The sequence below is a fragment of the Rattus norvegicus genome, chromosome 8 (assembly GCF_021556685.1).
Source record: "Rattus norvegicus strain SHRSP/BbbUtx chromosome 8, alternate assembly SHRSP_T2T, whole genome shotgun sequence".
Taxonomy (NCBI): domain Eukaryota; kingdom Metazoa; phylum Chordata; class Mammalia; order Rodentia; family Muridae; genus Rattus; species Rattus norvegicus.
Genome location: NC_141541.1, coordinates 54019421 through 54044361, shown reverse-complemented (window position 1 = coordinate 54044361; position 24941 = coordinate 54019421). Strand labels below are relative to the sequence as shown.

Genomic DNA, 24941 nt, shown 5'->3' with positions numbered 1-24941 from the left:
TTACTTATTTATTTAATGTATATGAGTATTTTAATTGCACACATATCTGTGTCCCCTGTGTGTGCCTGGTGCTCACAGGGGCCAGACAGAGGGTATGGGATTCCATGGAACTGGAAAAACAGATGGAGTAACGTGAGATTCCATATAGGAAAGAAACTCGGGTCCTCTGAAAGAGCATCCAATACTCTTAACAGTTCCTAGTCTACAATGCCACTTTTTAAACACCATTAATTAAAACTGTAAGCAGCGTTTTCCTGACACGGTTATTGTCTTTGTAATGTTGCTGAGCATAACCCAGAAAGTGTACTAACACTCTCCAAACAGAAGCAACACTAATTGATACAGAGGAATGCTTTTGCTACCTGCCAGTGGCACTGGGAGACCACTAAGGTCAGTCAGTCTCCTTAGTGGTTGTGTAATTAAATGGCTTAGACTCAATTGCAACAATTAAGGCCAGAGACAGGAGAATGTAACCTAGCAGAAAAATCCATGACTAACGCTGAATCACAGTTTCCAAGTGATTACTTCATCAAAACATCACCCTCCCATATTAACACTCCCCACAATGGTCCTTGGAAGTACATCAAAGGTGTTACCCAAAAAGTACTCAAGATTGCAGGACAATGCTGAAACTGGAGATAGAAAAGTCGACAGGCACCTGACATTTTGAACCTTTCCTTCCTCTAACTTTGGAATGGGAGAATTCATGGTCATGATTATAGGTTTCCATGTATACAGATGTGTAATAACATCTCCCAAATCGAAAGCTGAGATCCCACACTACCATCGCCACCTCAGGAGCGCTTTAACCTCTATGCAGAAGGACTTGGAGACAGAACTAAATGTATATTAAAGCCACACCTTTAAAAATAGTAAAAATTGGGGTTGGGGATTTAGCTCAGCGGTAGAGCGCTTGCCTAGCAAGCGCAAGGCCCTGGGTTCGGTCCCCAGCTCCAAAAAAAAAGAAAAAAAAATAGTAAAAATTGCCAGACAATAGTTATATATACCTTTAATTCCAGCATTTGGGAGGCAGAGACTGGTAGATCTCTGAGTTCAAGACCAGCTTGGTCTATACAGTGTGTTCTAGGTCATCCAGAACTACACAGAAAAATCTTGTCTCAAAAAATATTAAAAATTTATTTCTTTTGTGCATGGGAGTGGGGGTCACAGGCACACAGGTGTGCACATACAAGTTACAGCACACGTGTGGAAGAGGGCAAGTTTCAGGAATTGGTTTCCTCCTTCTATCATGTAGGTTCCTGGGTCTTGAACTCAGATTGTCACGCTTGTTAGCATGTCCCTTTACCACTAAACCATCTCACCAGCCCTCCCTCTTCCTCTATGTTATATACATACTCAGCACCTCCATTAGTCATGTTCCTTGGGGTTTCTTCTAGTCTTTCATCTCATATCATCCTCAGCAGGCCATAGTGTGACGCCTTTATGGAGAACACTGGTGAGATGCTGGTTAGGGTCAGTTGAAACTGGAATTCTAGTGCTCAGCTCTGGCACCTGAAGCCTGGTTATCAGCAAGAGAGCAAGCAAGAGCCTCCAGTCCTGCAGACCAGACCCACTTAAGCCTCTCAGCTCTGCTACTGAAGACACAGAAAGATCTGAACAAGTTACAGCTCAACACCTGCTGCCCTCGACACAGAAAGATCTGAACAAGTTACAGCTCAACACCTGCTGCCCTCGATGGAAACTAGGTACTCTCACCCTCCAACGCTACTGAGGGCCTAGGAGGAACTCCATGAAGTACAGAGGATGGAGTGGAACTCAACAAATGGCAGTAAAGACAGAAGGCTCCAAGAAGTGTTAACTGTATACAGCATGAACTGTACCAGTGAGTCAGCTCAGCATCCTCTCTGGACCCCAGCTATGAGATGAGTTACTCCTGCCTAGAATGGAGAGGTCTCCAAAGGAAGAAGGCTCTGTTGTGAGGCCCAAACTACCAACAGCCAGGCCTTGCCATTAGCACCTTATCATCTCCTCCCTAACCTTGAGGCTTCTAAGAAAACCCTGTGTTCACAGTTAGCTGAACTCCTCCTATGGCCTCAGGCCAACGCATTCCTAGAAAAAGATTTGAATACTGTTTGGCTGCTTAGCGTCTTCTAGGGAGGGCTGAAAATGCCAGCTTTCTCAAGAGCCCCCATGTTTTGGTTTACCATTCTGCACTTCCAGGCAGCACTAGGCTGTGAAGGTCTTCCAGCCCCACACACCCTTTCTGTCACAGACTGTTATCTAGTCTTCTCCTGCTTAGCACACAGGACCCTGATTTCTAGAATGACAGGTGCGCCTCTGCCCCTCCCAGGTTCCCGCCTTCCCTCACTTGTCCATTACAGACATGCAGCAGGACCTGTGCTCCAAGTGATTCTCTGACTTTGGTTCCCCCTATACCTCTGAGGGCTAACTTTTCTGTAGAGTGCTGCACTAGGCTTTGGAAGGATCTTGCCTGGCACACATGCTGGGGCCTGGGTGTGATCCCCAATTACTGTAAAACAAAAGTAATGTAAAATAATGTGTTTACCTCATAGGATCACAGATAGGCTTAAATAAGAAACTTATGAACACATTATACAGATTTAATTTAATTACAAGTTTCTATTATGACATAATCAATACACAAAGCTGTAACACAGACATCCTCTGGTGCTAGGGCTGTGACTTAGTACAATGGTACTTGGTGCTATTGGTAGAATGCTTACCTAACATGCACAAGGCCCAAGATCTGACCCTTAGCATGGCAGAAAACCCATTTTAAAAAAGAAAGAAAAAACCTGTGACACATGCCTGTATTCCCAGCACTTAGAAGGTAGAGGAAGAAGATCAAAAGTTTCGGTCATCCTTGACAATAAAACCAAGGCCAACCTGGTCTATAATCAATAGTATCTTTAAAAATTTCCTCTGGAGCAGATGCTGGCGAGGATGTGGAGAAAGAGGAACACTCCTCCATTGTTGGTGGGATTGCAGACTGGTACAACCATTCTGGAAATCAGTCTGGAGGTTCCTCAGAAAATTGGACATTGAACTGCCTGAGGATCCAGCTATACCTCTCTTGGGCATATACCCAAAAGATGCCCCAACATATAAAAAAGACACGTGCTCCACTATGTTCATCGCAGCCTTATTTATAATAGCCAGAAGCTGGAAAGAACCTAGATGCCCTTCAACAGAGGAATGGATACAGAAAATGTGGTACATCTACACAATGGAATATTACTCAGCTATCAAAAACAATGACTTTATGAAATTCGTAGGCAAATGGTTGGAACTGGAAAATATCATCCTGAGTGAGGTAACCCAATCACAGAAAAACACACATGGTATGCACTCATTGATAAGTGGCTATTAGCCCAAATGCTTGAATTACCCTAGATGCCTAGAACAAATGAAACTCAAGACGGATGATCAAAATGTGAATGCTTCACTCCTTCTTTAAAAGGGGAACAAGAATACCCTTGGCAGGGAATAGAGAGGCAAAGATTAAAACAGACACAGAAGGAACACCCATTCAGAGCCTGCTCCACATGTAGCCCATACATATACAGTCATCCAATTAGACAAGATGGATGAAGCAAAGAAGTGCAGGCCGACAGGAGCCGGATGTAGATCTCTCCTGAGAGACACAGCCAGAATACAGCAAATACAGAGGCGAATGCCAGCAGCAAACCACTGAACTGAGAATAGGACCCCCGTTGAAGGAATCAGAGAAAGAACTGGAAGAGCTTGAAGGGGCTCGAGACCCCATATGTACAACAATGCCAAGCAACCAGAGCTTCCAGGGACTAAGCCACTACCTAAAGACTAAACATGGACTGACCCTGGACTCTGACCTCATAGGTAGCAATGAATATCCTAGTAAGAGCACCAGTGGAAGGGGAAGCCCTGGGTCCTGCTAAGACTGAACCCCCAGTGAACTAGACTGTTGGGGGGAGGGCGGCAATGGGGGGAGGATGGGGAGGGGAACACCCATAAGGAAGGGAAGGGGGGAGGGGGATGTTTGCCCGGAAACCGGGAATAACACTCGAAATGTATATAAGAAATACTCAAGTTAATTAAAAAAAAAAATCCAATAAAAATGTAAAAAAAAATTAAAAAATGTTTTATTTTCACAATAAAAAGAATGTTGGGAAAATTTAGAAAGCAAAAAAAAAAAAAAAAAAAACTTCCTCTGGTATTTTCTTAGCAATGGATTGAAAGTAACTCAATAGGTAAAAGTAAAGCACGTCCTTCCATGTAACAGAAGAGAGGAAGGAGAAAGCTCCTCACACGGCTGAGAGAGAAACACTCCAACCAAACACAAGAAGGTGGGGTCTACACTGCTGTCTGAATCTTCTGCTTTAGGAGGGGATAATGGGCACACCCATTCACACACACACACACACACACACACACACACACACACACACACATACACACACACACGTGCGATTCCTCAGGAGCCTTGGAGGTGTGCTCAGCGGTTGTGTGCTTCCTTCCCTAGCTGGGTTCAATCTCTAACATCAGGAAAAAAAAAAAAAGGCAGGTGTGGTGGTACATACCCTTGATACCAGCACTCAGACGGCAGAGGCAGGGGGATCTCTGTAGGTTCCAGGCCAGACTGATCTACATAGTGAGTTTTAGGACAGCCATGGCTACACAGTGAGACCCTGTTTGGAAAAGTTAAAAAAAAATTTTTGTTGTTGGTTTTTGGTTGGTTGGTTTTGGTTTTCTGTAGACCAGTCTGACCTCAAACTCACAAAGACCTACCCTTCTCTGCCTCCCAATAGCTAGGGTTAAAGGCATGAGCCACCACTTGTTTTGTTTTTTTAAGAAAAAGGGAAAAAAATCAACACTCTTAAAGACAGTGATGACAGACTTCCACTGCTTCTGGAAGGCAATCTGGAGGGCTTCTCTCTGCCACTGACACTTTGAACCCTTACTTCTGTAAATAGTGAAGGAAAATAATTTCTTCATATACTAAACACCTGAGATAGACCAAGGCAGTGGTGAGGTGGACAGCATGTCTGATACGTCACTTCCTGGGTCAGCTTCGACATTCCCTTCCATGACCTCACTCCATCAGTGACTGCAGCTAATTTATTCTTTCTAGTCAAACTTCCTGACTTGCTAATTATGAGTCTGTGTGCAATGCATTTCCACACTCAATGTTATTTATAACTCTTAAAGCTTACTTAGAAGGGGCCTCTGAACTATAACACTTCCTACCTTCAGGGCACGGAGGGGTAATGCTAACTTTTCTAAATCAAATTTTAATGACTCAAAGACTACAAGATCGAAGTAAGCTCTTAACGTGGACTGCAAGGATTAAATGACTATCATGCAGAGCCTGCCCCTGTTTGGAGAGATGAATTTCCTCCAATCTGGAAGGATAATACTCTAAACTTTACTGATTAACTTTTGCATGGGGGTAAATAACATTTCCAGAGGCCAGGATTAGAAAGCTTGCCTTGTAGTTAAGAGCACCAGCTCTGCTTTCGGAGGACCACAGCTTAGTTCCTAGCACCCACCTGATGGCTCACAACCACCTCTAATTCCAGATTCAGGGGATCAGACAACCTCTTCTGGTCTCCAATAGGCACCAGAATCTAAGTGGGTGTACAGACATACAAACACGTATACAAATAAAACCAAATATACCTGTTTTTTCTAATTTCTAAAGGCAACGTTCTTCAAACATAAATTTTAAATGACATCACCTGAAACGCAGCTCTAACCACAGTGGAGCAACACCCCAGGACCCTGACACTGCGACTGCACCTCTCTTCTGGCTCCCCTACAGTGAGCAGGTTATTTCTGGAGCAAGGCTATGAAGCAGCACTTTGTGGACGCTGGAATCATCCTCTGAATGTTCCCTTCACATTCCTCCATAGTCCTCTCCCTCCTGGCACCGAGCTCCAAAACCTCAACAGAATACATAAAGAAGCGCTGGGTTACTTTAGGGCAAGAAGGTTAAGCCTATGAAAGCTTTCTAATTGGAAAGCCTCTTCCATGAATGCTATAGATGTTCGCTGGCTCCTCTTCCTCCTTTTCTAGTGCCCCAAGAGGTAGCTGCCTCTGCTGGAAGCAAGCACAAAAGCTGGCCACACAGTAGAACTCCAGTGCAGACAGGTGCTTTGCAAGCACAGTAAGGGCAACAAATCAGTTATCTCCGGTTAACTAACGTCTCCTAACGCGTTGCTCACTGCTGTGCAAAGTCTCTTGGTTAAGACTGACATTGAGAAAAACTCAAACTTCAAGAAAAGGAGCCACCTGGTCTCTGCCCACTCAAGAAGGAAGACTTGCCACATAAAAACTCTTTATTCCAGGGTTATTTTCAGTGGCACTTAACTCCAGGGTGGAGACCAAGGGTCCCAAAGAAACCTACTTGAGTTATTTTTCTGTTAGTAATGCTGAAATCCAAGGTTAGGTTTATTAAAGAAAACTCTGAAGGCTCATCAAATACTCTGTTGTTGTTTTAAAGAAAATGAGCCATGCAAAACTATACGTATAAATGTAAGAGGTTTTTTTTTCTTTTAGAATTAATGGACCTGCATTGCAGTCTAGAACATTCCAGTCAAAACGAAAACAAGAATCTTATCACAAAAAGCATGCAGTTTTCAATGAGCTCTCTTCTCCTGACTTTATTAAACGCTTTGCCTCTAACGTCTCTGATGTAACCCTGAAGTTGGCTTGTACAGGAGAAAGACATTACCGAGGAGTCCAAAAGAATGCTCTAGTTCATGGTTTAGGAATGTCTAATGTTTTACAGAGATAAAGAGGCCTCAGCACAGAAACTGTGATTTTTTAGCAGTTTCCTGAACTCCACAGGAATCTAACCAGTACAACACCACTGCAGCACCTCTTGTCACAGGAAGTCGACGTGTCAGGCCCAAGGTGGGAAATCAAGGCCACTAAACTGAACTCTGCAACCTTTTAAGGAGGGCAAAAAGTTTCAACAGGCTCTCACTATGTAGTCAGGATGACCTAGAGCTCAGAGCGCAGGCCAGGCCCGCCTTCGTAGCAATCCCCGCGCTGGCACTACAGCACCTACCATCTCACCCCATCCCTGCTCAACACTTCCAAGCTGATGAACTTTCAGCTCCCTTCTCTGTAGGGAATTAGGCACCAATACAATTACCTTGATGCTTTTCCTGTTCCCTCTCCATTAAAAAGTGAGGGAGCTGGAGAGACGACTCAGTGGTTAAGAGCACTAGCTACTCTTCCAGAGGATCTGGGTTCAATTCCCAGCACACACATGGCAGTTCACAACTGTTTGAAACTCCATATACATACATCTATACATACATACATACATAGAAGTAGAATATACATAAATAAAAATAAATCATCTTTTAAATGAGAAAAAAAATTGAGGGAAAAACAGATTTTTTTTTCTAAAAATTCTCAAAGTAATGAGAGAGGCTTTCTTAAGAACTGTTTTTTATTTCTTTTTTAAAGATTTATTTATTTATTATATAAAAGTACACTGTCACTGTCTTCAGACACACCAGAAGAGGGCATCAGATCTTATTACAGATGGTTGTGAGCCACCATGTGGTTGCTGGGAATTGAACTCAGGACCTCTGGAAGATAAGTCAGTGCCCTTAACCACTGAGCCATCTCTCCAACCTGGCATTAACTGTCTTAACCAGCTGGGAACCCTACAAACTGTATACAATTAAAAGCGCCTACTGGTACAACAATGGCATGCCTATTAAGAAAGTAACCAACTACTTTCTAATTGGATTTGAGGCTGACTGCACAAGAAAATTCACTCCTCGTAAACCTGAACAGAAGCCCATGCCTGGGACATTCATCAGCACTGGGGTGGGACCTACCACTATTACTTTGCTAAATGGACATGATGTCATACTGCCTTCTAAATATTTATGTTTATACCCATAGATTAGGGCAGCTCTCAGCCTTGGTCAGAGAATCTTCTCTTTGAAGTGGGCAGAGGCTCACAAGTGGTTCAAGTGGTAAGAATAAGAGATCGTAGAGTGCTCAGTCACAGATGGGGTGTCTACACCATGCCCTCCAAGGCTCAGGGAACACAGTGGAAAAGGAAGAAGAATGTAAGAAAGAAAGAGTGGTATGAAACACTATCCTCATGCAATATGATTACTCCAATTTCAGAATCAGACTGGTCTACAAAATGAATTCTAAACCAGCCCAGGCTACAGAGTGATACCTTGTCTCAAAATAAAGAGAAGTGAAGCTAGATGGTAGGGTGCCTATAATCCAGTACTCGAGGTGGTATCTGGAGGGCAGGTAGTCCAAGGTCAACAAGAAAAGCATAACTATATAGAGAACATACGCGTATTGTATGGATGTATCACCTGTCAATTTAAAACCTATGGCCTATAGGGAAGAGTAAAATAGAAGGTGGGACTTCCAGGAGGAGAAAGAACTCTGAGATAGAGCCACGAGAAGGAAGATGTGACCTGACAGACCCGTGATACCTGAACAATAATAATCAGCCCTTGGCAGAATGTTGATTAAAATAAATAAGATAATTTAGTTGTGATCTAATGAGAGAAAAGCCTAGCCATGTGGCCAAGGTATTTGTAAATATATTTTGAGTCTGATTCTTATTTCTGGGAACATGTGGCTGGAAGGAAGAACCAGACTTCTACAAGTCTCCCTCAAACCGAAAGCAATTTTTAAAAACCTAAACTCTTAGAAACAAGTATAGAGCTGTAATCCCAGCACTCGGACGACTCAGGATCAAGGGTTTCATATCAGAAGTCAGCTGGGGCCCACAGGAAATTCAAAGCCAGCTTGGGCTCTGTAAGAGACCCTGTCTTCGTCCAGCAAAACCACTAAATGGGTAAAGTCACATATCTGACAGCAGAGTTCAATCCCTAAGTAATGGGGAAAGGAGAGAACGAACGCCACATAGCTGCCCTTGTGCAGTACGGCACACATGCACCCAAACATATGCACCACACACACACACACACACACACACACACACACACACACACACACCATCCTGGACATACACACACACACTCACACGCACACACACCACTTATAATAATAGATAATGAATGTAAAAGACCTAATCTCAAATGGGGATCTGGTTATAAATATATTTTCGCTAGAGAGGGAATCATCACTTTCTTTGTTATATATTTAATAAAATTTAATTATCTTATAAAGTATATGTCAGGCAGAAAGATAAAGTTTTGATGTCTTTGAGGATTTAAAAAAAAAAGAATGCCCAGGAGAAATAACTGTATGAAAATAAGAAATCAGTGAGACCTGGCTGAGCACACCTTTAATCCCAGCACTGAGGTGAAGGCAGGCGGATCTCTGAGTTGGAGATCCCTGGTCTACACAGCAAGTTCCAGGCTAGCCAGGGATACACAGAGGAGACCTTATTTCAAAAAAAACAAAAACAAAAACAAAAACAAAAACAAAAACAAAAAAAACCAAGAAACAAAGAAAGAGAGAAAGGAAGGAAAGAAAAAGGAAAGAAGGAAGGAAGGAAGGGAGGGAGGGAAAGAAGGAAAGAAAGAAAGAAAACGGGAATCAGCCCAATGAACATGGAGAAAAAGAGCACTTTACATATAATTTGAACCTTTTGTTCAAATAAGAACAGAGTCAAAATGTAAGATTCCTGTGCGCCACATAATACTGTTCAAAAGTCAATGACAAGCCACAGATCGGGGAGAAGATCTGCAAATCTTTGTACATTTGATACAAAATGTGTACCTAGAACCCCAGAAACCACCAGCTAAGCACAGCACGTGCGGTGGTCCACCTCTGCAGCCCAGCAATGGAGAGGCCAGGGCAGGAGCATGGGGGCTTTGCAGTCAGCCTGTGCTACACGCCAAGACTCTTTCTCAAAACAACAATAAAAAAGTAAAAATAAATAAATAAAAGTTATGACGCCTCTAACTCAGCAAGGAAGACCAGGGAACTGTAAAATGGGAAGAGGAAGCAAACTGACATTTCTCCGAAGCCCTCGTTTGCATGTGAACAGATGCTCTGCACCATTAGTCAGGTAGCATGCAGCTCCGAAGCACAAAGCCATGCTGCCTCATACCCAGCCGATGAGTAAAACCAAAGCAGACGGCTGCGCTTCCATGGAGAGGAACCAAAACCTCACAAACTGCTGGTGGGGAGGTGAAGCGGGGCACTCTAGAAAGCACTTGGCGGCTCTTTATGAGGTCACCATATGACCAGGCAATTCTACTATGAGGAATCCATACGAGGGGAATAAGAGCATACGAATCCCCCAAAACTGTATATGAATATTTATTCTTTTTGGTTCTTTTTTTTCGGAGCTGGGGACCGAACCCAGGGCCTTGCGCTTCCTAGGCAAGCGCTCTACCACTGAGCTAAATCCCCAGCCCCAATATATGAATATTTATAATAGCATTACTCATACCAGGTAAAAAAGTAAAGACATCACAACATGCAATCTATACAAGGATAAACATATAGTTTGTCTATAGAGAGGACTATTACCCTACCATGAGAAGAAATGAAAGTCCAGAAAAGGCTTGGTGGCTCAACCTTGAACTAACTATATTTCATGAAAAAGGTCAGATAAAAAAGGTTAAGTATTAAGGCTGGAGAGATGGCTCAATGGTTAAGAGCGCTGACTGCTCTTCCTGAGTTCAATTCCCAGCAACCACACGGTGGCTCACAACCATCTGCAATGGAATCTGATGCCCTCTTCTGGTGTGTCTGCAGACAGCTACAGTGTACTCATATATAATAAATAAATAAATAAATAAATAAATAAATAAATAAATAAATAATTTTTTTAAAAAAGGTTAAGAATAACAATTGAAATGTAAATAAGAAATACCCAATTTAATAAAGATGGAGAAAAAAAGGTTAAGTATCATGAACTCCACTTATATGAAAAACCCGAAGAGGCAAATCTATGGATTGGTGACCCCTTGAGGCTGGGGGTGACGCTGATGAAATGAGCAGTAACCTCTACAGTGACTGCTGTGGTGACCTCCCATAAGAGGAACAAAGCATCCTAAATTCGTAGTGCATAACTGCATAACTGTCAATACGCTTTAACATTTACACTGGAGGAGTTATCTTGTGCCTGAACTATACGAAAGAGTGGATGCTCTGCCAGGGAGTGCTGTCTGCTCAAGTCAAGGCGCCGCCACCGCAGAGGGACAAGTGGAGCTGAAACATCCTTAACACCACCTGAACCATTCATTGCTGCAGAGGTCCTTAGGCCATCTGATAGGCTAAAGGGGGGCCCCTAAAGAGCTGGAAAAACAGAAAGATGACACTGGGTAAGAAAAAAATTAAGATAATACAACTGAAACATTTAAAAAAAAATCAGGGTGGAGGGGAGGGGGATGGTCGTGCAAACTTAGCACTTGGGAGGCAGAGACAGGAAGTTCTCTATGAGTTGGAGGATGCAGAATGAGTTCCAGGACAGCCAGGGCTATACACACACAGAGAGACCCTGTCTCAAATAAATAGATGGGGACACACACACACGCACACACACACACACACACACACACACACACACACACACACAGAGGGGAGGGGGGAGGAGGGGAGACAGAGAGAGAGAGAGAGACAGAGACAGAGAGATAGACATATACACAGAGAGACAGAGAGAGAAAGAAATATTGATTGATTGATTGATTGATTGATTGATTGATTGAATCTAGGATTGGCAAGATAACTCAGTGGGTAAAAGGGCTTGAGGCCAACCCTGAGGACCTGAGTTTGAGACCCTCATGGTGGAAGAAGAGAACTGTCCTCTGACCTCTACGCATATGCCAAAGGCCACGAGTAACACCACATACCAAAAAAAAAAAAATTGTTATATAAAAAAAATATAGTCTGTCTCCAAAAATGGATTTGTGGTCTTGAACATTAAGAAGCATTGACACATGGCAGAGACTGTGACTCAGTGTGCCGATCCCCCTTTCCCTGGTGGTACAATTAGGGCCTGTAGCTGCTGACTCAAAAGGAAGACAATGAAGTCAGAGCTAGTGGGCTCAGATCACTGGCTCCTCTTCTACATGTCAGAGGCTCATGAGTAACAAGCTTCAAACAAGCTATTTTCTTCATCGGCATTGTGATCTTCCTTAAAGAGGTCTGAAAATACCAGCTCAACATTTAATTGCCTCGCAGAACGACTACATTCACAGAAGCTATTTAGGTACAAGATGCAAAAGTCCAGCTCTGCAGCTGACTGGGACACAGATCACAGCCAGATACAACCACCCCACTCGGCTAGAAGAACAGTAGGGCTGTTGAGTCAGAACTGGAAGGTAAGCCAAGAGCATACAATCACTAAAAACATTATTCTGCAGGTTTAAAAAAAAAGCCTATTAAAAAACTCAGGTATTGTCAGAACATTGCTTATGCAACATCGGAACATTTTGACAGAAGGAGAGGACAACAGGAGGCAGGAAGCAGAGAGACAGAAGTAAGGAATCCTGCAGGTGCCGGAGCAATCTAAGAAACACACAGCTCTGTTCCTGCCTTCCACAATAAAAACAATTCTGTTTCTCATGGCATCCGAGGAGGGCTGCCTGCCAGAGACGGAAAACAAGTTACTACATGAAAATGTCAACTTGTTCCATGGGACACCACACTGGCAGTGAACAGACACAAGCCTTTTCATCTAAGACGTGGGGCTCTTTCCTTCCGAGGTTTTTTTTTTTTTTAAAACATCGTGGCCTGTTATCAAATTCAGTTCAATTCATGCAAATTTTAACATAAATGGACAAAAATATCACCCAAAAGTATATAGGATAGTAAAAAACTCTCTAAAATATTTTGTCCTCAAACTCCTAGCAGCTTTAGCTTACTTAAATTTTAAATTAATTCAAGTAAAAGCACATGTATGTATAAAAATGTTATAATGAAACCCATTATTTTGCATGCTGAGTTATTTTGAAGTTCAATAATTATCTCATAGAGACACATCCGAGAAGACATCCTCTAAAGGCGCTCACTGGTTTAAACCCGCCTACCTCAGATGCTCTTATAAGCCACGGCAGGCACAGTGACAGACAAACTCTCTGCACAGTATGCAGCCTCCCCCGCTTCAGCTAGGACCTTGTACACTTGGGGACTCTGCTGACACTGCTGCTCTCTGTGCCTTACCAGTAGTTACTTTCCAGGGCTCACACATGACGGACACACACTCTACCACTGAGCCACACACCCAGGCCCTAGGTTGGTTTGTTTGTTTTCTTTTTTTTTTTTTTTTCTTTTTTCTTTTTTCCAGAGCTGGGGACTGAACCCAGGGCCTTGCGCTTGCCAGGCAAGTGCTCTACCGCTGAGCTAAATCCCCAACTCCAGTTTGTTTGTTTTCATACCTATTCATACTAATTGCTCTTCGTGTCACAGTGATGGGATTTAATTAAATATCAAGTAAACTGATAAAAAATGGGGGGTATGAGAATGCATTGGTTAAAAACTAAGCATTCAACTTGAAACAAATTTAGCAAAGTTTTTAAAGTAAAGTCAAATTAGATATGGGTGAGACGAGGGCAAGAGATAGAGATAGAGATAGAGACAGAGACAGAGACAGAGAGAGAGAGAGAGAGAGAGAGAGAGAGAGAACATAAAAGTCAAGGACTTAACTCATACCACTTTATCAATGTCTTAAGTCCCTGTTTTGTTTCAAAAACAAAGCCACACTGGAAGTCATAATGAATATAGGCATGCTTAATGTAAAACGAAGGAACGCCAACTGGTGCAAAGAAAAATCCCTTGGCCCTACGTTCAAATGTTAGTCAATGTGTTTCTTAAACCTATTGCAAGGGAAAAAGGAGGCAGGGAAGCCCACAGAGATTTTTAAAAAGTACTTGGGCTGAGAAGATGTCTCAGTGGTTACCAGTTTTCTATCAGAGGATAAGAGTTCTGATTGATCCCAACACTGGAGTGGCTCACAAACACTTGTGACCAAGGGTTGGACACCCATCCTTATCTCTATGGGCACTTCTGCACACAAACACACACACACACACACACACACACACACACACACACACATTTTCTTTTTAAGCTTACGTGATACCAGTGGCTGAGTGTAGCTCAGCGGTAGAACATTAGAACATTACCTAGCTTTGGATTTGGTCTCCAACACTACACATACATTGAGAAGGGGGAAGCACATCAATGGTAACATATGGATTTTGTTCAGGCCTAAAATTCAAAACAAGCGAGTAAAAAAAATAATACGGGGCTGGGGATTTAGCTCAGTGGTAGAGCGCTTACCTAGGAAGCGCAAGGCCCTGGGTTCGGTCCCCAGCTCCGAAAAAAAGAACCAAAAAAAAAAAAAAATAATACATAAACCAAAGCTGGACACTGGGGCCCACACCTGTAGGTGAAGACAGGAGAGTTTGGGGTCGAGGTAGGTTTAGGCTACATAATGAGAACTTGTCTCAAAAGTAAATAAATAAGTAACAAAAAGGAACAAAGAAAAGGATCAGGTGGTCAACAAACAGCCTGTCTCTGTGACTCTCCGTTTCTCCTTCCTTCAACGGTCTCTTCTTGCCGTTCATGTTCCTCTATGAGAGGTCCAGACAGAAGGGTGATTCATGAACAGCCAGGGAAGGTTAGATCCACAAATGTGGCTCAGGGAAACGGCTCCGAGAAGCTAGAGATGGGGCAAGCAGCCCTTCTTCCAACCAGTGGTACGTCTGAGGACTGCGTCTACAGGGGCAGGAGACCCCCATGCTAACACAGGCAGAGGGACCAGGTCAGACAGACAGCCAGAGCTGCCGGCTGCTGGAGGGCCTTCTCACCCACTGCTGCCAAGGCTAACCCTGGTGCAATCTTTCTGGAAAGCAATGTGGCAATATAAGTATCCGGTGTCTCACAAACATGTGTGCCCTCTGGCCCAGTAATTTCACTTTTAACTATCTATCTAAAGCAAAATATCAAAAATACTCCAAAAACTTGGGTGCCAACACAGTTGCTACATTTAAAAAAAAAGTAAAAATTATGAAATAAAAAACTGTGGAAAAGGCTCAAAACAAACAAACAAACACAACAGTAGTAGCGTTCGTGAAACCATATGCTTATGAATGGCTCCCGCTGACAGGACAAAGAGGGTCGGAGAGGTAGAAACACAGCAGTCGTAACGGGCCCTAACTAGTTTCAGTACCTAGGCCGGCCAGAGCATTTACAGTATCAGTAACCACCGTCTCTGAGTGTCAGGACTATGGATGACATTTTCCCGTCTGCTTCTTCATAATTTCCTGATTTTCCCCAACGTTGTTCCAGGAGCACAATGTTATTTTTGTGAGCAGAAGAAAAGGGAGAAATGGTAGAAGAGGGCAGTAAAAATAGACTGTGTGGTTGAGGTAAAGGAATATATTGCGCTGAACTCGGCCGCTCTTCCTCCCTCCATTTTGCTCCATACTCAACCAGTACTCAAAAGCTCTTTAACTAGGAGAGTAAGTAATGAAGCCTAATTCCTTTACCAATAGCTGCTCTCTCCATATACATGGCACGAGGAACAACAGTAGCATTAACCCACAGATGGTTAAGGTCAATTAAAGAAATGAAGATTGCTGGCCAGTTTGGAAAATAGAGGGGTTTTGTCTTATTTTGTTTTGTTTTGTTTTGTTTTAAATCTTTATTTATTATATACATTGTAGCTGTCTTCAGACACACCAGAAGAGGGCATCAGACCTCATTACAGATGGTTGTGAGCCACCATGTGGTTGCTGGGATTTGAACTCAGGACCTTTGGAAGAGCAGTCAGTGCTCTTAACCACTGAGCCATCTCTCCAGCCCCTTTTGTTTTGTTTTTTAAACTGGGTCATGTAGTTATAAAGCAAAGAACAAGAGGTCTGAAGTTCTTTCTGGAAGAAACCATAGTCTGACATAGAGAAGCACCTCAAAGCAGAAGGGAGAAGGAAAGCTGGAGGCGCTCGCTGACTGAACTGGCCATGTCTGGGGTGTAAAGTACGAGAAGGAACTCCCATGAGCTGGATTTGAAAGAGCTTTCCATTTAAAACAAGGGGTGCATCGCTGGGGATGCTCCTCTGTGGTACAGTTTGCCAAGCGCTCATCAGGCCCTGGGTCTGAGCCCTGACCTAGCATCACATAAAACATAGCACAAGGGGTTCCTCCAGGAAGGGAGATGCATGCTTATAGGCCGGCTTTCCGGAGGCTGGACGGAGGGGATGCTCGTACCTGTAAGTTCAAGGACAGTCTGGGCATATGAATACATCAGGGTCAGAGACCTGGCTGAAGAAGTAAGGGCCTGTTGGGCCCACTAATCTGTATTCCATCCTATCCCATCCCCAGGATCACAGGGTAGGAGAGACTTCCCAGAAGGTATTCTCTGACTCACATTATACATTAAGACGAGTATGCACACTTACACACATATACACACACCATCAACGTAATTTATAACCCCCAAAGATGAAAATATAACAAACCCAAATTTTTATCTTTTTCCACATATTTTAAGATCCATTTTTTTATGATTTTTATTTATATGGATGGGGTGGGCAACATATAGAGTGGAGGTGCCCACAGAGGCCAGGGGTGACAGATGCCCCTGAAGCTGGAGATTCAGATGGTTGTAAGGCATCTGACGTGAGTGCTGAGAACTGAGCTCTGGTCCTCTGTAAGAGCAGCATCAGCTCTTAACCCTGGAGCCATAGCTACGATCCTCCTCGTACTCCTCCACTCAGCGAACATTTAAATCACACTAAGCACTAGGTACGCAATCGTACTAAATTCTTAAACTGTGCTATCCTATCAAACAATAGAAAATAAAAGTTGCCCTTTTTTTATTTTAAAAACAATGATTTTCCAGGAAATAAACAGCAGCCAGTCCTTAAACTGATGCAAGAAATCCTTATGCATGTTTATGAAACACAACTAAGAAATACAGAGGGGCCGACAAGATGGCTGGGCAAGTGAAGACACCTGGTGCCAAACCTGCTGACCCCACCTCCAGCCCACACCGCAGGGAAAAGCCAGTTCCTGGATACAGGTGTGTGCAACCATGTATATGCATCCCACAAGTTGTGTGTATGTGTGGGGAGAGGTTGCATGTGCATAAAGGTATGCACAACCATGTTTGCCCTTGGGGAGACCAGATGTCAACACACTGGGTATCTTCTATCATTCTCCAGTTTCATTTTTATGTTTTTTAATACTGTCTTTTATTGTTTGGGTTCATACATGTGTGCCCATGTGAACACTCAGCACAGGGTGAAGGTGCCTGTGGAAACCAGAAGAAGGTGTCAGATCCCTGGAAGCCACCTGATGTGAGTGCTGGGAACCCAAATCCAGGTCCTCTAGAACAGCAGGAAGCATTCTTTTTTTTTTTTTTTTTTTTGGTTCTTTTTTTTCCGGAGCTGGGGACCGAACCCAGGCCTTGCACTTCCTAGGCAAGCGCTCTAACTGAGCTAAATCCCCAACCCCAGCAGGAAGCATTCTTAACCACTGAGCCATCTCTCCAAGCCCCTCCTTGCACAGAACCTGGAGCAATTAGTCCAGGCTGGCTAGTTACTGAGCCCTACCTCTGCTCCCGGCACGACTTCGCCATGCTCTGGGAGCTCCAGACCTAGATGCAGTCTTCACACATGCACAGCAAGTACCTTACGCGCTGAGCCATCTCATCAGCCCCTATTTCTATTTTCCAAATGTTTGCTAGGCTGCTAGTTCTAGGTACTATAAGAAGGTCGGCTGGCAGGCATGGTAGCAAACGCCTTTAATATCAGCACTCAGGAAGCAGAGGCAGGTAGATCTCTGAGGCCAGCCTGGTCTATCTAGTAGGTTAAAAGACAGTCAGACCCACGTTACTCTATGTAAAGTCTTGGGTTCAGTCCCCACCCATAAACTGGCTATGGCAGCCACACCTCTAATCATTGTACGCAGGAGGCAAAGGCAAGCAGATCACTATGAGTCCAGGCCAGCCTGGTGTATGTAGTGAATGTGTATGCACTGTCACCTGAGGACAGTGATGGAGAGCATGTATAGATGGCCCTCAAACCAGAAATTAGAGCCAGATGAAGAGGGACTCTGGATAAAGGGTTGTCAGCCCCACCTGTACCCCAGGGTATGTATCTGACTGAACAGGTCTATGAAGGCACAGCTATGCAGTGAGAACATACCTCTCAAGAAGAAAAGGGAGTGAGGGAGGGGAGGAGAGAGAGAAAAGGTAAGGAGAAACATGGGAACCTGGATGTGCATATTTGCAGGGAGCTGTAACAAAGGACACGCTGTTGGCGAGCAAGTGTTAGAGCTGAAACTGGGCAGAACTTCTTAATCAAAACCTAAAGTTAACTTTAGCCAAAAAGTAAGCCTTGCCCACACAGACAAATCTGAACAGGCACTGGGGTCTCTTATCCTTCCTATTGATTCTCTGGAAAATGTTGTGACGTGCTCATGATCTGATTCCTATTTTTCTTTCAGATTTAAACTTGGATTAGCCTGCAATCTTCTAAGAGCAGAACTCTGAGCTCATCTTCCTCCACCTGCAAAGTGCTGGGATTACAGATGTGCGCCACACCCAGCGGACTCCTACCTCTTTGAAAGGCTTAATTCTGAGTGGTACAGTCCTTGTGTACCAAGGGTCACACACTTGATAGAAATATCCTCATGACGGCCCATGCAACAGTTCCTCACTAGCTGACAAGATTCCACTCTGAACAGGTTAAACAAAGAGCTTTCAAGCTCACTCACCCCATACTGCCAAGGTTTTGCAAGGATGCTACCTTGGCGATCTATTCAGAGATGGTTTACTGTGCTAGGACAGAAGCCCAGGGGACTATATTCTGGACACTCTCCTAAGTCACCCATGGAACACTCCAACTCTACCAACACACCAATAAGGGAGTTAACTCTGAAATAAGAGGGACCAGGAAACCCCCGATAGGTGACGGTCGGACGGCCACACAGAGAACAGGTATAGCTCATGCCAGAAATCAGAGCCAAATTAAAAACTCCAAATGAACAGCTCTCTTTTCCTCGTATCGCATTGTGTAAGATGGTGTCTTCCTTTCTGTGCCCAATAAACTCAACAAGGATCATGTTCGTGTGTAACACGCATGGCATTATCTAACAGTGAAAAGGATCTGTGCTATTAGGTTTGCCACCCCTGCCTCAATAGCTAAGTAAATAGACAGACCATAAAATAATCAGCATGGGTTGAAAGCACACCAAGCAGAGGTTGTCCACATTTTGCTGTGCTGCTCTCTGGTGTCAACCTCCTGCTCATGGCTAATTCACACTGTATTCTAGAAGGCCTGCAGAACCCAGCCCTTCTCCCAGTCTGAACTCATCCCTGGCCATCCATCCTCTATACTGAAGCATTAGCCACATGGCCTTGGGTCTAAGCTTTGGATGATCCTTTCTGACTCCAGGACACTTGCCATTCCTTCTGCTTAGAATGTTCTGTCTTCTCAGTCTTTCAAAGTTGGATTGTCCTTACCATTGAGGTCTCAGCTACAGCCCCATCTTGCTTTCCAGGGCCTATCTGAAGTTACATCCTTCCCCAGTCTCCAGCCCATTCCTTTTCTCCATGGTACTGAGGAGTGTGGTTTTTGTTGTGGTGGTGGTTATTTGATTTGGTTTTGGCTTTCTAAGACAGGGTTTCTCTGTACAGCCCTGGCTGTTCTAGAACTCCTACGTAGACCACGCTAGCCTCCAACTCAAGAGAGATCTGCTGGCCTGTCTCCAGAGCACTGGGATCTAAAACATGTGCTACCACTGGTACTGAGTTTGTTTGTTGTTTTGTAGAGACTCTTGTCACTTCTCTTACTTATCTACTGTGTGTGCAGGAGCATGCCCTTAAGTCCTCCTGGTGGGGGGGGGGGGCTGATCTCTATGACTTATTTAAAAATAAATGAAAGTATATCCCAGGTGGGTTTTTGTTTGTTTGTCTTGTTTTGTTTGTATGTGTCTCTTTTTCAATAGTGTATCCAAAGCTGGAGCCCATCAAACAACCTTCCTGAATGAATGAATGAATGAATGAATGAATGGGGGAAGACTCCACTCACAGCAGAAATGTCTTAGGTACCTTTCACAACTTCAGAGCCGCTTATAAATAAAAAACATTTCTTTTTATTTTCAGAGCATGGATTTTGCCCTCTTTTATGCCATACACCAAAAAACACTAGCCAGACTGATACTTGGAAAATGAAACAGCATTTCTGGCCCAGAGACAACTGGTCTGGGCACCTCCGGCTTGAGCCAGATCTATGACTTTCTAGGGAGTTGGCACCAACGTCAGAATGTTAAAATAAACGTCTTTGATGCTGAAAGTGGAATATTGGGGCTCTGACTCGGCAAAGGCTAGTCCTACTTGGCCTTAGCACCTCATAGGGGACCAAAAGGGTGACCCCATCACAGGGGACAAATGAACCCGTCATCCTTTAACGATCACCTCTGCATGGTCTAGGGCTGGGACTGTCATCCCTACTGCAGAAATGCAGAAGCTGCTTTGGGTTCCTTTCCTCTCCTCTATTTCCTAATGGCTCTGTCCCTGCTTCCTAAAGAGCGCATGCATGTGTCTCACGGCACTGTTGGTTAGAGGCAGAAGTCATGCTTCGAGTCTTCACGAACTGAGTCTTCAGTAAAACACACCCTTCGAAAATATGTCACTGATAAGACTGGAACGAGGATTTAGGGCAAAATGTTTTCTCTGTGACACATGTAAATTTTAAAATTCTGGCCTGATGATACATCCTTAGTGGTAGAATGCTTTCCTGGGGGTGGGGGTGGGGGTGGAAGCATGCACCAGCGCTAGAAGCTAACTAACCCTTCTAAGTAGCAAACCTGTACACAAAAGCAAGGTGCAGACTATTTTGTTTTGGGGTGGTAGATAAGAGTTGGGGGGGGGGGGGAATGTGTCTGATTTTGTTTGTTTCTCTGTGACAAGGTCTCACTATGAAACTTGAAACTAGCCTTGAGCTCGAACTGCCTCAGCCTCCCATGTGCTAGGATTACAGGCATGTGCTACTACGCCCAGCTGCAAACATGTAGTAACATTTTCCATATATTCCATAGAATTTTAAGTGAATCTCTGAAGAAACTATTGCATGCAAAAAAAAATTGTTCCATCACCAGTATGACAAAAATTAGTTACAAAAAAAACAAAGAAAGTTTGAGCCAGGCAAGGGACAGCATGTAATCCCAGCACACCAGATGACCTGAGCATGGGGAGAAGGAAAGCTGACCCTGCCTCAAAAAAAAATAATGCTGTGGGGTTGGAGAGATGGCTCAGTGGTTAAGGGCACTGGATGCTCTTCCAGGGGACCAAGGTTCCCCAACTCCCATAAGGCAGATGGCTCACAACAGTTCCAGTGAACTGTCTTGTCTGGCCTCCAGGGGCATCAGTTGCAGGTGGTACAGAGGCAGCCATGCCAACAAAACAACCGTACACTTACATTAATTAGTTAATTTGAAGATAATTTTTAGAGTAAGGAAGAAAAAAGCCAACAAACCTAAATCCAGCTTCTGAGAAATGGAGATAGAAGAGAGTTTTTAAATTCAAGACCTCTGTGGGCTACACAGGGAGTTCCAGGCTAGTCTGAGCTACATAGAGAATCTGGGGGGTGGGGGTGGGGGACAAACAAAATGATTGAGGATGCGCATCTGTGGTACAAATACCCATGTAACTGAGTTCAGTCCCCAGCACTGCTAATAAAGACTTTGAGATGGCCCAAAGCAAAAGCCAATGTTTTTTTTATCAGATAAGTCTCTTGTTTAAAAAAATATTAAAGACAAACAAAATAAAATCAAGCTAAATGAAAAGTTGTTCAGCATAAATTTCATAGCCCAATGTGGTGCCTCATATCTATAATCCCAACACCCAAGGGATCTGGGGCAAGAAGGTCAGCAAGAGTTTCAGACCAGCTTGGACTAGAGCAGCACGTGGAGGAACTTCAAAGTTGCTCTTGAAACAGTAGCAAACTGCTTTCCCCCTCCTTGGATGAAAGTGTGACATGGTGACATGCAGCTCGTGTCCCCCTGTCCAGAATCAAGGGGACTTGATTGAAGTCAATAGTTCTTCCCAGAGTGTGACATTTAAAAGGGGGAGTTATGGGGGGGGGGGGGGGGGCCTAGCCGGTCTTACCTTACTGCCTCCAGGACCTGAAGAGAATGACGACATTTCTTACCTACTCCTTCCGTGCCAGCACTGCACAGGCAGCATTGCACATAACAATTAACCTGCCCAACACTGAGGCTTGTGGGGTGAGCGCTGCTGGCATCCCACAGCAGATGAAGAAATCCAAGCACAGAGAGGTTTAGTCAGTATTCAGGGCCCAGCACTGCCACAGCCGTAATCAACAGAGGAGTCAAACCAGGCCATTCTAGGCCGAGCTGAAGTTCTTACCACAAACCAGTGACAGGCGACTGACGGATACACGCTGAAGTAACAGCTTACAAATATTTAGCCAAAAGCTTTCCTAGTCATGTGTGGTTCTTTTTTTTTTTTTCTTTTTCCTTTTTCTCCCCCCCCCCCCCCCCCCCCCCGGAGCTGAGGACCGAACCCAGGGCCTTGCGCTTCCTAGGCAAGCGCTCTACCACTGAGCTAAATCCCCAACCCCTGTGGTTCTTTATATACGCAGAATGTAGCTCTTCTTTGTTTGTTCATCCAGTTAGACTGAGGTACAATTAGGCATAGGAAACAAGCTATAGGTAATCAGGGGTGGGGGAAAATATGCTTTTTTAAAAAAATTTAATACTTTATAATGTTCTACCAAAAAGATAGAGAACTTTGGGCAATATGTCTCAAAAGAAATTTTTTTAAAGGAAATCAAAGTAGGTAGGACAAAGCCAGGGTGAACTGCTGACCATAGTCTGTGGTTCTTGTGAGCCTTGTGCAGCGACGCTGGCTGGCAGCACCGCAGTGCTGGAACGTGAAGACTCAGCACCTGGAAGCCATGCTGCAAAGGCCCCAAAAGAAGGGTTCCCTTGGTTCCTTTTCTTTCATTATTTTTTTGCTCCTGGTCCTACTCTGGGAAGTTTGAGTTAACAGAGTTTGGATGAGGGCCAGCTTCTCTTATTGTTGGACAGAGTGCAGTAACTTAGTCAATAAATGAAGTTTGCTTTAGCTTCTTAGTCCTCGGAATGGGGCATGTAGGAAGAGGGGTTCATAAATAGCTCTCCAATGTATAGAAAATGCCTATTGCCTAACTTCCTTCTACTGACAGTATTACCTGTGTCTGCTTTTTATACACAATTAGAAGAAGAAAAAAAATCTCAGACCATTTGGTGACATAAAGGAGAAAACAGAAAGAAAAAAGAATCATACATCTTTAAAGGAGCAAATAAATCACCTATTGTAGAAAGAGATAGGGAAGAAGAACAATCATCTGCCTCTATTTGACCTGACTGCAGAAGATAAACATTGCAGGATGTGAGGAGAAAAGCCCAGCTTCCTGAGTAACAGCAGCTCCAGCAACTTCTAGTACCTAGGCACCTTCCCTGCCATTATATAACCAAGCCATGGCCTTAATAGGCCATCCCAGCCTATGTCAGCAGCTGCTGGGCACATCTCAGCTGTCAGTGTTGAAGGACCCTTCCAAAACGTATTCAGATAAGCAGGGAACAAGCCAAAATATGCCCATGGATCACCCTGAGCACGTGACAGCTCCTTGTGAATCAGAGTCATTTAAGTAGCAAAGAGATAGGGCACTTGGAACTGGAGCTCGGAAACTGCACACTGCTACAGAAGCACAAACAAATGCTGGTGTGGTCTCTTCCACACATGCAACTCATTGTCACAGTCATTTCAGCCTCATTCAAGTCTGAATATTTCCATACATAGGAATTGCGTAACTGCACACCACAAACGATCAAAGATAAAAACCAACATAAACAATGACACCCGTCTCTAAACAAGCCAATGCTGTAAAGACTGCAATCCTAAAGGATACCAAGGTCTCAGAGAAAAACTGAAACACACACACACACACTAGAAAGCAGCCAGACCAACCATAATTAGGCACTGGCTTTGCTGACTACTGAAAACAGAAATGTCCCTTTTATAAATAAAGCCAAGAATCAACTGTTTGCAATTATATGTATAAGACACTCAACCCAGCTTGTCATGGATTTTTTTAAATCAATATTTTGATATAAAGATTCAAATTTCTTTAAATCATAGAGAACACAGCCAGACAACCAATTATGTGTGTGGAGTCCATTTCCCAGAGGTCAGAGCAAAATAATCACAGAAGCAGAGGGGGAGAGAAAACGAGGAACCGAGGCATTACGTTTGTAAACACGAGTTTGACTTGGCCAACTGTAAACACACTGTAGGGGGTAAGGAGATGCAGGCGCAAACTACAGCTGCGGGTCTGAGGGATTGCAACAGGAGGGGCGCACTTGAGTATGTCACTTGGCTCTGACGACTTGAGGCCTTCTGGTAAGAACTGACAAAAAAGGCTTGAAGGGGTCCCACCAGAGGAAGTGAAACTGACCAATCACTCCTCCGCCACCGCCACCCACCCAGCCACCCTCGGAAGAAGGGCCCCTTGTAGTCTTTGACAGAGAGAGGCAAGGAAAGGAACTTTCAGGTTGCCAGTAGGCAGGAGTCAAGGCCCAGATAAGTCACTAGGTTTCTGGCAGGGAGTGACGGCCATAAAAGCCAAAACAAGGTAGGCTAAGATAAACAGCGGCTAGGGTGAGGAGGTGAGGGGAGTCGGGTGTCTCGGGTAGGAAGTCGCATAGATGGGAAAGGTTTTCCATTAGCCAGGCTGAAGAAAAACTCAAGCTACTGTTTTAAATATAATGAATGACTATGTTAAAAGATTCATTTTAGTGAGATATTGAGCAAAGAATAATTGGGAATTCAAGTGGGCTTTGTGGGTTCCATCAAAACTAAATGATTCCTCGATACTTTCAATGAAGGAAGATATCTAAAACTGCTACGTCTGTTTCCTTTTAAAAAAAAAAATACTGTATGAGTATACATACATGGTTTCCTAGCTGACCTTGGCCAATTTCACTACTACGGC

General features: G+C 43.9%; 1 protein-coding gene and 1 long non-coding RNA gene across 3 annotated transcripts in view; both read right to left on the bottom strand.

Moving 5' to 3' along the window:
- Sik3 (SIK family kinase 3) overlaps nt 1–24941 on the bottom strand; it is a 211128-nt gene that overhangs the window by 185040 nt on the left and 1147 nt on the right.
- LOC120094333 (uncharacterized) lies at nt 44–5731 on the bottom strand. The gene is made up of 2 exons (XR_015627627.1): nt 1684–5731; nt 44–1636 (listed from the first exon to the last, which is right to left on the bottom strand). It is a non-coding gene; the product is annotated as an uncharacterized LOC120094333 (long non-coding RNA).